At 36.4% G+C, this 15,687-nt stretch overlaps 1 protein-coding gene across 1 annotated transcript in view; it reads left to right on the plus strand.

Annotated features, from left to right (window-relative positions):
• LOC122804587 (heat shock protein HSP 90-alpha-like) overlaps positions 1-15,687 on the plus strand; it is an 856,879-nt gene that overhangs the window by 653,219 nt on the left and 187,973 nt on the right. The gene's annotated exons all lie outside the window — the stretch shown is intronic.

A 15,687-nucleotide genomic window follows, 5' to 3' on the forward strand; every position in this document is an offset into this window, starting at 1 on the left:
TTTATATTGCTTAAAATAGGGTACTCATACCTCAAAATGCATAACCATTTCACCTTTGTGTGTATATGTATATATATATATATATATATATATATATATATATATATATATATATATATATAAAATTCGTTCACTACTACATTTAACATTTCAATGTTTTTTACAAAACATACATAAAAAATGTCAGGAAATATTTTTGTATACAGATTTTCCACAGAAAATGGAACGTGCAGTAGTGGGACTTGAACCGGGAATGCCTCCTCTTTGTGCGAAGGCTCTAACCACTACACTATCACTATTTTGCTTAATTTCATATATTGATCTTATTATCCTCTTCTGGTGTCTAAGCTGCTAACTGTAGCTAAGCAATGGGCAAAGCCACACAAACCCGTGCAAATACAGGCAGGTATATCGGAAGAAAAAAAAAATAATTATTTTTATTTTTAATTTTGTAAGTTGTTTAACATATGGGGGAGTGCAGTGTTACATTGTACACATGTGAGCAGACTCGCTCATGTAACTCGAAATTGCGGCTTTCTTCATTGCAGGGGCGTGGAGTTTTGGACTGCTTGGCAGTCCGACATGCCCCCTACACTCGTCCACGCTCTGTGTAAGCTTTATAGTTGAGGCAGCGCACCCTCATTAATATGCATGGCGTGCTGCCATTATACTCTTACACTGGCGCTTCCATGTAAGACTAATCTAGTCTTACACAGAAGATTAGTAAATCCGGGGGTCAGTCATTTTTCTCATTTCACAGGTAACACGTTTAGCAAGCACCAATTTAATCGATTAGACAGCATTATTTTACTTGTATTATTTTATTTTATTCTTTTTCTATAAACAAGCTATGTGCAGTGTTAAACACTTATGCTTGGATGTCCATTGAAATAAATACATTGGTTTGAGAAATTGTTTGGTTTTTCAGTGTGTTATTTTGCTCACTGTTATTTAAATGGACAGAAAAAGCACTGGACAGTGTGTTACAGAAGGGGTGGGGCAACACAATGCAATCTGCCCTACAAGACAATGCAACCTAAACTAAAATATTGCCAGTCTGCTCTCCTTCCTCTGGGGGGTGGGTCAGATACCCAGAAGCACAGATTCAACAATAAATCCCTGATGAAAACTAGGGACTACTGGAGGCATTTTATCTTCAACAGGATGGGATATTTGATGCAAAGCTTTTTTTTACTGAAGTCCCTACATATGGAAGTAGTCAATGAAATACATTGCCATGTCCTCTGGTGGACTGGACAAAAAAATGTGTGCAACCTGTTGTTGAGGCACAATGTAAAATCAGTAGATCATGTTATGCTGTAGCACCCCATCCTTCATACACAGTCTAGTGATGTTTCTGCCCACCTAAAAGATCCAGACTAGTGGTAATAATATTTTAAAGGAAGAGGACATACATCTTGCATCTCCCTTTTCTGTAGCAAAAATAAGTGATCTTATGTGGCGGAATTTTGCAATGCAATGTGCTTATATATTTTCCGACAGCACAGTTTCCAGGTTGAGAGGTATGTTGTGTAGGCTTATTATTGAAGACTTCTGTCTGAAAACCATAATACCTTAGACTAATAGTAAAACCTATACTACGCACAGGGCCGGCCTTTGGTCAATTGGTGCCCAAGGCAAAAGGTCTCCACAGTGCCCCCCCAACACCATCTGGTGCTCCCATCCTGGTCTGCCTACACCATCCAGATTACTGGAAAAGTGCCCCTACTAGAGCAATGCCCTAGGTGGCTGTCTAGCTGGCCTATGCCTAAGGCCAGCTATGACTACGCATAACTAAATGCCTTGTGTTTTGACATCCTTCCTTTTTCTAGTAAAAAGAGTCTTTGCCAAGGAAGAACATGTAGACTTCCTTTCTACATGATCATAGAGTTTGCCAACAGGTGATAATGGAGAACACTGGACTGAAATAGTGACTTTGCATGACGGTTAAAGTGTTATGACAGAAGCACAGTTGTATGCATGCGCACTGTTGTAGTAATGTTTGAAATCATGATTGCAAAGACAATCTTTCAGTCAGGTGTTCTCCATTATGGCCAGTACATGGGTACTTGATATTGTCATAAAGAATTTACTTTGGTATAACAACCTGTACCATGCAGCATTTTGCTTCCATGTTGAAGTTGCCCTGCATTCTGTGAAGAGTCTTGCAATTGCAGCTCAAATATTGGTTAGGAAGCATGTGAGGCCAGTTTCTTTTAAAGGAACAACAGAAAATGGCACAGTATAAGAGAGCTCCACTTTCAGGCAGTTAGATAAATGGACATTGGTTCTTCTTTCTTTCAAAATTTACTGAAAGTGCTTTGGGGTGGGGAGTTCACATCCAAATGGCACATCACATCTAATCTCAATTGTTATTTAATGTAAGACTTGCATTAAAAATAAGCATTCAGGGGGTTGGTACAATAGGTTAATGGTGTTAGTACTTTCTTTAGTAAATGGCATTTATGAGGTCTCTGCAGCTTACAGTGCTGCCAATTCTCTTCTGTGGGGAAATTCTGTTTATTATTACAACTTAGTAATGTTTATGACAACAATGGAGAAGACTGGACTGAGCATAACTCACATCTATGAATACAAACACAAGTTACTCTTGGTCCAGTCTTCTCCATTAGTTCCTGACAACCCATACCGCTGTCACTCAATTGTGCCATCAAGTGTATTTCTCTGTCACTCAATTGACTCCTCCCAGTGTGTGTGGGGGTGCAGTCTAAAATAAATTATTGCCCAAATCTCTTCAGATACTCAGAATCAGGGACAAATCGAGAAATAATTAGGGACATTTTTAAAACATTAATCAAAAGTCTATAACTCTAACTTTGTAATTACTTTTTACATGTAATTCACCTCCTTTTCCCCAGTCACCAGGTTTAAACAGCATTAAGAGGGACAGGGCTGAAAATCTGAGTCAAATCAGGGGACAGTTGAGACTTCCAAGATGGTTGCACATTGAGTAACAGCTTGACTCTAGCTCTCCCAGTGTTAAAGCAGAAACTCAACAGAGAAGGCCAGTAGACTTTAGTGTTTATGGATAAATTTCAGTAACTGGCTAGTAAGTATACTGCCTGGGTGCCAAGAAAAAAAAATACAGAGCACCTAGGAAAAAAATCTGCTACAAAAAGTGAGGAAGAAACACTGATTGGGGAAAGTTCTGCACTTGTTCAGCAAAAAGCAATGCAACCTTCAGACATGCCTTCCCATAACTTATAGAACGATATAAGACAACTGCATATAGACCTGGTTAAAATAAATGAAACACTGATGAAGTATATCAACACAAACAACAAAAGGGTGGAAAAAATGAAGAAGCTTTAAACAGATATTCAGATGAGATTATAAAGCTGCAAAAATCAGAGGTGGAAATGAAGAAAAGGCTGGCTGAATATGAGACTGCTCAGGAAGAGGTTTTCAAAAATAATAGAATTAGAGGGCAGAGGGTGTAAGGAAAACACAAGATTTTCAGCTATAACAGAGAATCTGGAAGGAATAGACTGCATTAATTTTATGGAAGTAAAAATAAGCAACTGGACTGGAATTCCACAGCAGGAGTTGTTACTTGAAAGGGCACATTGTGTGTATGCTTCAAACCTGGCTATAAGAAAGCAGCCTAGACCTTTAATAGTAAAGATGCAATCTTTCCAGCAGAAGGAGTTGATTCTGACAGAACTGTAGCAGAAGGACAAAATACTACAAGTGGGAGACAGTAGAGTGTTTGTGAAGAATGATTACTCATTGTACACTGGCAGCAGAAGAGAGGAGTACATTCATTCCCCTATTCCCAGAATATCAAGATGCAGGTTGAGATTCAAACTGCTATACCCAGCTGTCTTCGATGTATTCTTCCCTGGAGGAACAAAATCATCTTTTGATGAAGTACATGCTAAAAAGGAAATATAAAAGATTGTCCAACAAAAAGTGAGCTGTGAAACAGAAGGAGATTCTGCTTCTTGTTCTTCTGGTAATAAAGACCACAGAGAGACTGTACCTGTGAAACCCTTTTCAATGTTTCAACAGAAAATGTTGGACAGTAGGAAGGGAGCAAGAGAGTTGACTAGAAGAATCAATTAATGAATACGTTGGAATTAAGCAGAGATAGAATTTGGGAGATGACGATGAACAGTAATAAAACCAGTAACTTAATGTGGGATTACAATGCAATAATTATATTTCTGAAATAGGACAGAACAAGAAAATCTGGAAATATTGGACTTGTATAGAATTTGTTGGACTTGTGGGGGACTCTAAAGTATATGCCCTACTTCATGTCATTAATGTTCGGAAAAATGCTTTGAGGAGGGGAAGGGGGTGAGTTAACTGTAAGTTAAGAAAATATTTTTTCTTAACTACATACCACAAAAATAGTACTATTTCCTTTGCATGCTATAATGTAAAGTTTTCTCAATTATTTTAATTTTAATGGGGATTGTAAATAGGTGCTGCTGTTCTTTTTTTTTTTTTTTTTTTCTCGCTCCATGTTCTCTTTATTCTTGTTCATTTTTAAGAAATGTAGGCACTACAATGTAAAAAAGCCTGGTTAAAACAGCATGACAAAAGAAAAATGAATGTGTTTTTTTTCATTTTTGCATGGGGGAACGACTGGATTAAGGACCTTATATAGATTTAGCATCCAGTTTTAAGAGAAGGCAAGTAATTGAAAAATAATACTGAACATTATGAGGCTTTTTTCTAGCAAATTAATGTATTCTTAGTGGCAATTCTGTATCTGGCCTTCATGTCTCCATGGAAATAATTTGATAAAGAGAAATTGACTGTCTGATTCTCATGTCTTCATAGAGACAATCTGATAAAGAGAAACCGGTTACAGTCTGGTGGAAAGTGATTGGAAAAAAAGAAAAGAGAAACTGGCTAGGGGATAATGTTTTCTAAAAGCATTCATGGGTTTTCACAACTGGGAGAGCTATAAAGATAACACAAAAACAGTTAGCACTTAGTAGAAGCACAGGCTGCACTATGCATCTTAGCATGGATAACCTTTCTTTTAGGTTAACTCAGGTCTATAAGTGTGGCTGTCAGTTTGGGACATTTATTCCTATTAGGAAGGTAACATTTCAATGTTTGAAGATGTACATAGTTGTATGTGTTACTATTAAATCACTAGGTTTTAGGGGATATTTTTGAGGGATTTCAATAAAGCAAAAAGTTTTGTAACATTTAACACAGGCTCAAATGGACATGAAAAAAAACAACTAGATAAAAGTTCAACCTGACAAACAGTGTATGTATGTCACACAAAAGCTGGGACTAGACATTTAACAAAAAGGTATTATACATAAAATGTGTGAATAATACCATTTTAATATAATAATGCTTTCTGTAATGTCTTTAAATGTCAATGGTCTCACAGATAAATTAAAAAAGAAAGAATAGTGAACTATATTAAAATGTAAAGTGCAAATAGCTATCTTACAGGAGACACACTTGGAAAGAAATGAATATGTGAATTTGATAAAGAAAGGTTTTCAGTATAGTTATTCAGCGGAATATCTGGGACAAAAGAAAAGAGGAGTATTTAGATTAATGGAAATAGGGTTCTAATAGTGATGAACAGGATAGAAAAGACAATAATGGCAGATTTGTAGTGCTAAGAAGCTACTGGCAAGGGAGGAGGATTATATTGGCATCTATTTATATTCCACCTAAAACTGCTATAATGGGGCTTAAGAACATTTTGGGAGAAATAATCAGTTTTCAGCAAGGAATATTTCTTACAGGTGGGGACTGGAATTTGATTTGCAGCAGTGAAGATGTGTCTGGGGGGACCAGAAGGTAAAGTATAACAAAGGAGGTTAGATTTTTGAAAAACATTTTGAAAATATTTGGCATGGGAGATGTGAATTCACTAATAAAAGTCCAAAGTAAATTTACATATTATTCCCCAAGATACAAAAACTGGGCTAGGCTAGACAGAATTTACATTTTACAGGAGCATGTGCATTTAATTGAAGGTCTTGATATGCAACCAATAACTATTTCAGATCATGCATCAATAATAACTAAAATAAAAACACATGATAATCAAATAAAAATTAGACACTGGCAAGTTCCCACCTATCTGTTGAAAAAAGAGGAAACTAATTGATGGGTAGTGGAGATTATTCAGGAGCTATTCAAGATGATAAAAATTACATCTGAAAATATAGCTAGGGAATGGGATAGTATTATGGTGGAGTTTAAAAACAATGTGGAAATAAAGGGAGCTATGGTTAAGAAGTAAGAAGAATTATTTAGAGAGACTGACAAATGTTAAAGTAAGTATTGCAGAATAGGGGGAATCTCACAGAACAAGAAGAGGATTGACTGTAGAATGCTAAGCAGAAAATAAGGGATTACTTTAATAATACACACAAGTTTAGAAAGACTGCTATTAAGCAACTGTTTTTTGATAATAACACTAGAGCAAAAAACTTTTAGGACAATGACTTAGGTAACAGAAATTAGAAAGGGCTGTCACCAAGCTTAGAGAGCCTATACAAAGGAAGGTAGCAAGAGATCCTGTAGAGGTTATTAGAAATATTTCAGAAATTTTGTGAAAATCTGTATAAAGCAGAGAAATATGGAAATCAAGAAAAGATGCAAATGAAAAGCTTTATGGAAGAATTAAATATGCCTTGGTGAGAGGTAGATAAGGCTCAATTACTAATGATTAGGACAGGAGGAAACAAGATAAAAATTGTGATGCATAACTAATCTACAGGGGAAGTTTGGAAACTAGGAGAGAAAAAACTGATAAATATCTGGAAGGTTTTGTTTAACAGTATTTTAAGAGGAGAAAAAGTACCAACATCCTGGAAGAAAGCAGTGGTAGCTATAATACCTAAAAAGGGTAAAGATCCAGCTTCATACAGGCCCATTTCTATACTAAGCCACAATTATAAAATGTTCATGTCTCTAATGGCTAAAAGAATGGCAAAAGTAATGCCTTAATTGATAGATATTGATCAATGTGGTTTTGTGGAAAGGAGGCAAATATTTGACAATATTAACAGAACACTGATGATCCAGAGGGAAGCAGAATGTAAGAAAATACCATTGTTATTGGTGAGTCTTGATGCACAGAAAGTATTTGACAGAGTAAGCTGGGACTTTATGAGCAGGGCAATGGAAGCATTTGCATTTCCTGAAAAATTATAAAGTTGATTAGGAGGATATATAAGGGATCGGAGGAAAAAAATAAACTGAGTGGGGTCCTCTCAGATAATTTCTGCTTGAACAGAGGAACCAGGTAGGAGTGTCCTCTTTCCCCTTTATTTACATTATATTTAGAACCATTGGCAAAGAAAATAAGTGACTCCTAAATTTAAGGATATAATTGGTATAGTAGTCAAGAAAAACTGGCTGTATTTGCAGATGATATTATTTTATACCTGACAAAACCAGAAAGACACATTACAGTGGACTAGAACATTTTGAGGCAGTTTCAGATCTTTTTTGGGATACAAAATTTATGAAGGTAAAACATTATGTACCCACATATGAACTGGTTCAGAAATATCCATATTTATGGGGACAAGATAAAATGAAGTGTTTAGGAGTATAGATTAAAAATTATTCTGGTGTGGCAGCTAAAATATGTAGGAAGAGACTAAACAAAAGATAATACAAAAACTGAGAAAACTGAAGATTTGTTATATGGATGTGGATAGTAAGATAAAAACAGCTAAATGTTTTTAGCCCCATTAGTCTTATACACAGGTCAAGCATATTTTTATCGACCAAAGGAGAAGTTGTGGATTGGGATTACCCAATTTGAAGGGGTATTTCAGAGCTACACAGTTAAAGGTCCTTTACATAGCACAAGTAGAATGCTATAATTCATAGTGGAAAGGGATGATGATGAAACAGGGGGAAGCTCAAGAACAAGGAGAGACTGGGATTTTGAATGCATGCCTTTAAGGAGAATGACAGTAATTATACAGAATATGATATCTATAAAGTAGCAGAAAGTATCCTAAGAACTAAGCCAACATGGGAATGGAGAAAGGAGATTCTGCTGAAAGGGACGACTGCAATTAGTGATGTAGACAATAGGGGGCTCAAATGTATTGCAGAAAACTGGCAAAGGAACCAAGGTATTGGGAGCAAATAACTAGAGAGATAAAGATGATAAAATGGTAAGACACTACAAATTTATTTGCACTGCAGATTAGAGATTGCTTCTCTATCAAGGACTGATATCAGAGCATAGGCAAAGAGAAAGAAAGAAATAGAGGGTCCTAAACGAAAGACCAGCACTGGTACAGTTGTTTTCCTCCAAACATCTTTATTAAATTTTCACATATGACAAGGGCAATCTTACATTTATATAAATGAAAAACATACAAAATGATACCACTTTAGTTGCAGTTTACATTACAGACAACATTGAAACAACTCTAGTTGCAAACATTATACATCATTTATAAACCATCCAGTCATTGTCAGTTAAGCATTATATGGCTCATTCAAATCCTGCTTCTTAAGCCTAATTCCTGCTCTGCATATATTATTCCCACAATGCCTATTTTTCCTATGTAGTTTCCTCCTTCCCCTTTTCTAAAGATCCAAATTCCAGTTGTTTTATCTCTGTTACTATATTCACTACTTCTAGTATAGTTGGTTTAGATTTTGATTTCCGTTTTCTAATAATTACTTTTTTGGCAACTACCATAATTAGACACAGCAAGGCCTTACCATGTCTAGGCAATTCCGATTCTGTATTATAGCTCAGAAAAATTTGGTACACTGATTTGCAGTGTACCAACAGTAAATTAACAGTAATGAAAATTATTATGCACATGCACTCACTGCGCGCGCACACACACACACACACAGACACACACACACACACACACACACACACACACACACACACACACACACACACACACACACAAACACACACACAAACACGTTAATGATATCTAGCACTTTCTTCCTTATTTTTTACATTAATGCTGCCAGCAGCTATACGAGTCTAGTACGTCATGAGCACTTGCTATTTATTGTTCAGGTAAGCCAACTATTAAATGTTGTTAGATACCAATAGCTTAAAATGTAACTCCTTGGAAGGCTGAAACCAGCTTTTACTGGTACTTTATTCCAGTACACGTACCTTTATGGTAATAATAGGTCACCAGCCATAAGCATTTAAAATGAGTAAGAAACTCTTTATTTGAAAGAAATTAAACATTTCCTACCCACCACCATCTGTGAAAACTCTGCATATTTTTGCCTCATATTTTTCTTCTGTTCCTCATAAAATCTGTGGTTTCTGGAATGGATGTTTAATTCAATAAATAGTTGCTTATGGTGTATTGGAGCAGTAGTAGTAGCATTGTTGCCTCACAGCTAGAGGTTTTCTGGTTTGATTCTTGCCTGGGGTGCCTTCTGTGTGAAGTCTCCATGTCCTCCCTGTGCTTGTATGGGTTTCCTCTGGGTGCTCTTGTGTCCATCCATGTTACAAAGACATGTGTATGGAGTGTTTCTCCCTGAACCTCTGCTGAAAATTGGCTTTTGTTCCAAGTCAGACTTTCCTAGTTAATAAATGTTAAATAAATAATAAATGTCAGACGTTTGAATTTCAGACTTCATATTCTTCAGAAGGTACATGGCAACACAAAACATTTTATTCTACCAATTTTCTAAGTTTATAAAATGATTATTTGAAATTTGTCCCTATTTTTGGGACTGTATACCCCCATTATTGGCTTCGTCCAGTTTTTTTTGCACCAAGGTTGAGAGCTATGGTGAGAACTGAATTCACTGAATATGTTTGGGAGCTTGTTCCCTCATTATTGGCTTTGTTCAGGTGTTTTGTGCTAACAGGTTGTGGTGAGAACTGAATTCACTAAATAGTAGCCATTTAAGTTTTAGTCTTCCTCTCTTTAAGAAAACACCTGATTTGGCATAGTGGTATGTTGCTTTGACTATTTTGCATGAGGTCCTGGATTCAAGACTTGGTAGTGAAATGTATGGTGGTAACACAGTATTTTATTCTAGCAATTTTCCAAGATCATACAAGCAATGTTTAAAATGTGTCTCTGTTTTTTGGGCTTTTGTCCCCCCCCCCCAATAAATTTTGGCTTTTTTCAGATTTCTTGTGCTGCAAAGTTGAGAGATACAGCTGAGTGTGTAGTTGATTTTAAAAGGAGCTGAGAGCTGCAGGGAAGAGAAGTTTAGTGCTGCTTATGCTGCATCTGCTTGCATTCATAGCCGGTTTTAGGCACCAGCGAACCCTGCAGTCGCTGGGGGCCCCCTGGTCCTGGGGGGGCCCCCAACCACTGCAACTTATGTTATCTTGATATTTTGTAACATGTCTGTCAAACCAACAAAAGCTAGTACAGCAAACTTAAACCAGGTAAGTAATCTCCTTCAAAATTCAAAGATTTTTAGTTATAGTAACAATATTTTGTCAAGTAACAAACTTTACAATTTCATTAAATATTTTACCAATGATATAATGCTCCAGCCTAGTTAAGCCCTGTTGGTGGACATCTTTTTCACTAAAATTAACAACATAGCCACTTTTAGGTACCTGCAATAACTGTGGCTGCAGGGGGCCCCTTAATCCTCATTGACTGTGTGGGGGCCCCACAAAAGCTGCTGTTGGTTGGGGAAAAATAAGGAGAAAAAAATTATTAATTTTCAATGACACTCTTTAACGTGAACAGGACTGTAATATGACCCTGTTAGGACAAAGCTGTAATGAACATAAGCAAAGTAAGCACTACAGAGATCAGCAGTCCAGGGTGATCGATCTCAGTGCAAACTGTGGAGTTTAAGAAGAGCTGATGCTTCTAATCGTCAGGGATGGTTTCTTTTTCAGGGTTTTTATACATACTGGCAGAACAACTGATACTATAACTCTCAACGTCTTTGCTGAAGAATTCTGTTCAGTGATAAAAATAATAGCATGATAAAGTCTCAAAATGTGGAACACATTTTATATATTACTCTAATTTACTTTGAAAAAGTTAATAGAATAACACATTTGCATCAACATGCATTTTTTAGACAATAAGTGTAAAACTATGATTACTTGATTTAGTGTGACAGAGTAAAATTATAAGACAAAATCAGGAATATCTGTGAAATCAGGGATAGTGATAGGTATTAAATTACTACTTACTGAGGTAAATAAAATTGTCTTATCCCTGTTGCTGTTTGATGACTGCTAAACAGCAATCACTGATCTTGTGCAGCAGTACTAGTGTTGTACAATGTACTTGCTGAAATAAGTACAAAATTAACGTTGGTGTGTGTGTGTGTATCTGTGTGTGTAAAATATCACTGATTTTTATCAATGCACACATCCAATAATGCCAGAACACACACATTATTCTTCTGGGTATCAGTAAAAATGTAGCTAACAAGTGATTATATTTCTAAAGTAAGGCATAATGTATGTCATAGGCATTCAGACACTTAGATCTTCTAGGTATCGGGTGACCTCCACTCCCTAGACTGTATAAATAGATACAGGGGGCTCCCTTAATCATCCTTGACTGTGGGGACCCCAAAAAAGCTGTTTTTGGTTGAGGAAAAAGGAAGAGAAAAAAATGCTTTCATTTTCTGATTGCCCTCTTTAGCCTGGATGGAGTTATATGATATGACGCTGTTAGTATAAAACTGATAATAGCCTCTGTCCTCAACCATAAACATTCTAAAACATCCCTGCTCAGATGTTTGTGTACAGAAATTTACCATAGGTTATGTGGGTGCTGGGGATTGTGTAGTCATCATTTCCTTTATTTTTCTAACAGATCTCAGAGGTATACAAAGAAAGTTACTTTAGCTCCTGTAGGGGCAGTGTACTGCCCGGTAGCAGCAAAGTAGAATACATTATTGCAGTCATTATTTATTTTCACTTTCCTCACAATCAAACATCAGACACATATACAGCTGGTTGCCTTTTGGGGTTAGGATCGAGGAGTTAGTATGCATGCTATATATATGTATTTCAGCAGTCACTTGAAATACATGACTGTGGCTATTTGAACCTCTGCTCTCATCCCAATCTAACACCAGAGGGTTGCATAGGCAGTGACTGTCTTTTGGGAGGATTAGTGATGTAGGCAGTATTCCCATGCAGGATCTGTGTATCCTCAGAATTGACTTTTTAATTTACTTGGAGCTTCTATTTTTGTCAGCTTTGAATTTTAAGTCTTGGGTACAGCTTATGTCTTCATTGAAAGAAAAAAAGACTGAAATTCTTTTTTCTTACTCACAATTTTTGTTTAGGCTACTTTTGGATTAAAAGGTTGGGAAATGCTCTAGCTTCTGGGGGCAGCGGCTTAATGGAGTTATTTCCTAAATGGTTATTACTATGCTGACTTGGTCAAGAAAGTATATCGAAAAGACAGAAGGAAAACTAAAGCTGAACAGCAACATTGAATTTCTTTCCTTAATCATCATTTCTGTTTAAGCCATCATTGGGTAAAAAGAAAAAAAAATAAACTTAAAAAGCACTTTAGAGCATATATAAAGCTATGGCTTCTTGAAAAGGCTGAAGAAAAAAGGTAAAATGTGAGAAATGGAAGAAAAAAAGTAATGTGCATAAGTGGAAAGCCCAACATGGGGAAAAGAGAGGGGAACTCTGGAGGGTGTGTGTGTTTTTTTTTTTTTTTTTTGGCTGGGGCTGAAACAGTAACCAGTGCCTAGGGTTCCATTGCATATTAGTTCTGCCCTGCACATAGAGTTGTTCTAATGTATCCTTGTTACACCTAAATGGCAGTAACTGTAAATGTCCCTTTGTGAGATGGGCCAACACAGTGTGGTATGTATGCCTGTTGTAATAAGATCATTGTAGCTAAAGGTCAGTTTGTGTGTACTACTCCTAAAAGCCTGCAGCTTGAACTAAAAAAATGGATAGAAGTAGTGGCAGTGATAGGGTGATACTTAGACTGAAAGTGGCCAGGGGCCCCCAACTTGACATTTGCTGGGGGCCCCCAAAATGCTAACACCGGCCCTGCTTGCATTGTTAATAGCACAGCAGGAAGTATACTTACTTTTGATGCAGAAGGCTGTGGGTTCTACTCCCACAGTATGTAGATGCATTGCTGATATTGTACTGTGTTGTAAAGGGGGTGGATGCTGCAGTCCTTTTTGGCGAAGATACCTAGTAACTATGAACCTGTTATCAGTTTGCCATCCATCCCCTATTGCAATATTACTAGCTTATCTTTTTTTTTAATTTAACATAGGCAATTTATTCCTCAAGGGCAACAGGTACTTTATTTGTAGATGAAACAATGAAATATAAAGTTGTTTGCTAGCAGCAGCCTCTTCATTGGTTACAGATCTCTTTAATGTGGAATTATTTAGATGACCTTGACTTCTTCAGAGATTATGCATATTTACTGATACTGGTGGATTGTAGACGTTTGAGTAGACTTTTATGATGGAAATGTTCTGAATTGGGCAGTTTTGTCATTACTGATGCATGCATTTTGTTTCATTGTTTACTGGAAAAAATGTTCAGAATAATAAATTAAAATGCCGTCTAATAACTGTACTGTATTATACAAGGAATATTACTTAATACAGTCAGGAAGATGTATCAAAGAACACATATATGTTTCGGGTGCAAGGGGCCTATGATTTGAAAATGGTCCAAAGTTAATCTTTATCTGCCACTGGCAAAATATATTTTCTTTGAATGTGGGTTTCAATGCTGTTTCAAGGGCAGAGAAGTTTTAATACTAAGTATTTTCATTGTGAAACTGCATTGGTTTGTTTAGCAGATTGTCTATTAGTGTTTGTGCTGTAAAATGCAAAATAAAACTTTCAAATGAAATCCAAATCATCGCAGAAGTAAAGCAGTATGCACTTTACAGTGTTTATGGTAAATGGGGCAAAATAGCCAAGTAATGGGACATTGGAATGGCTGCAGGGGGGAGGTTCCATTTGACCATGATTTTGTGAGGGGGGAAGGGCGGCAAAGTCAGACAGCCCTGGCTGAACTATACCTCTCAACTGTCCAGATTTTTGCAGAATGAATACATTTTTGCTTCTTATTTTTGGTTTGTTCCTCATTAAATTTGTGGTTTTCTGGCAAATCATTTAGGAATGATGTCACTAAATAATGACAGCCAGCCTTCATAACCTTCAGAAAAATGCATGCTAAAGCAAGACCTGTTATTCTATCAACTGTCTAAGTTCATACAAGAGGAATTTTTAGTACTGTTTGTATGTTCCCCCAATATATTTGGCTTTGTCCAGATTTCCTGCATTAAGAGATTGAGAGGTACATGCAAATAAATCGCTTTATAGAATTAGGAATATCCAAAACTCTCAACTGTCCACGATTTTGGCTCAAAATGTTGCTATTCCCCTAATAATCCCTCCACAAAATGGCAGTTTTGGAAGAAAACGTAGAGGGTTTACAACTATAAATAACTGTAATGATCAGAGTTATAGATTACTTTTATTTCAGAAATGCATGTAGATTCTTTTATTTTGTCAGCTGCTCAAGTTAACAGTGCTAATATTAAAAAAGTGTTCCTTCTTTGACAGGTTCCCAGCTGTATTGTGTGGCAATTTTGTATTTTTGCATCACATTTTTGGTCCGTTTTTTTCATAAAATTGTTTTCTGGCAAATTAGTGGCAAATCATTACAGACTGAAGTTAGAAAATGAGACATTTGAGTTTCAGATTTCATACTCTTCAGAAAATTCATACTAATGCAAGACCTACTACTATTCTATTGTCTTTCTAAATTTATAAGAGCAATATTTAAAAATTGTCCTTATTTTTGGGCCTTTGTCCCACTTCTATTTATGGCTTTTTCCAGATTTCTTGCAGTTGAGAGGTATGACAAATGTGTCAGAGCCATCACCGTCAGCCAGAGACATTTCAAATTGTGACATACTTGTTGCACCCTACTCCCCCATGTAGTGACTCTGCATGTGTCCAAGAAAGGCAAGGAACTGTTATGCAGTGTGTGTGTGTGTGCAGATATTCCCCCATCGAAGGTAGACACAAGTGTGACAGTGGCTGTTCATATGTCCTTTATTTTGCAGAATGTTCTGTTTTTCTGTCATATTTTTATACTGTTGATTTATGCTTATTATTATTTAGAAAATGCATGCCCTGTTGCTCTGTGTTTTAGTAGTAATGCCTTAATGACCATCAGATAAGCTTGTCTGAGATTGTAAGATGCAGGTAAGCTTTAATAAGCATACTGTTAAAGACTTACCAACATTGAAAGTCTTTTGTTGTTGCCATGCAGAGAGGTATTGAAATGCATATGACAAGTATTTGTAATAAAGGACAGTATTACAGTATTTTCAGAAGCTCATTACATTTGTTGGAGACTTGCAGTCATCTTTGCAGGCTTTACCTGTAAACTAAACAGAATGCCAGTCTATCATGTATGGTCCATAACCTATGCAGTAATCCTTTAAGCAATTTATCTTGAGCTTGTTTCTTGTTTGCTGTTCATTTTTTACTTTGATCATGTTTTCCCTATGAAACAAGTAGATAGTTGTCAGACAGCAGGTCTTTTTTGGATAAGAAACATTTTTACAAGTGAGGGTATCACAGATATTGCTACTTTCAGCATGTTACTTGGTACTTTTATAAAGATGAATATAAATTATAATTAGAACTGCAGTGCAAGGAGAAGTGGTTCGAGGTGAGCGCTGCTTGTTTTTTTATACTTGATTTTGA

This window comes from Protopterus annectens, chromosome 6.part0, assembly GCF_019279795.1.
Source record: "Protopterus annectens isolate FY-2018-M chromosome 6.part0, PAN1.0, whole genome shotgun sequence".
NCBI classification, from domain to species: domain Eukaryota; kingdom Metazoa; phylum Chordata; order Ceratodontiformes; family Protopteridae; genus Protopterus; species Protopterus annectens.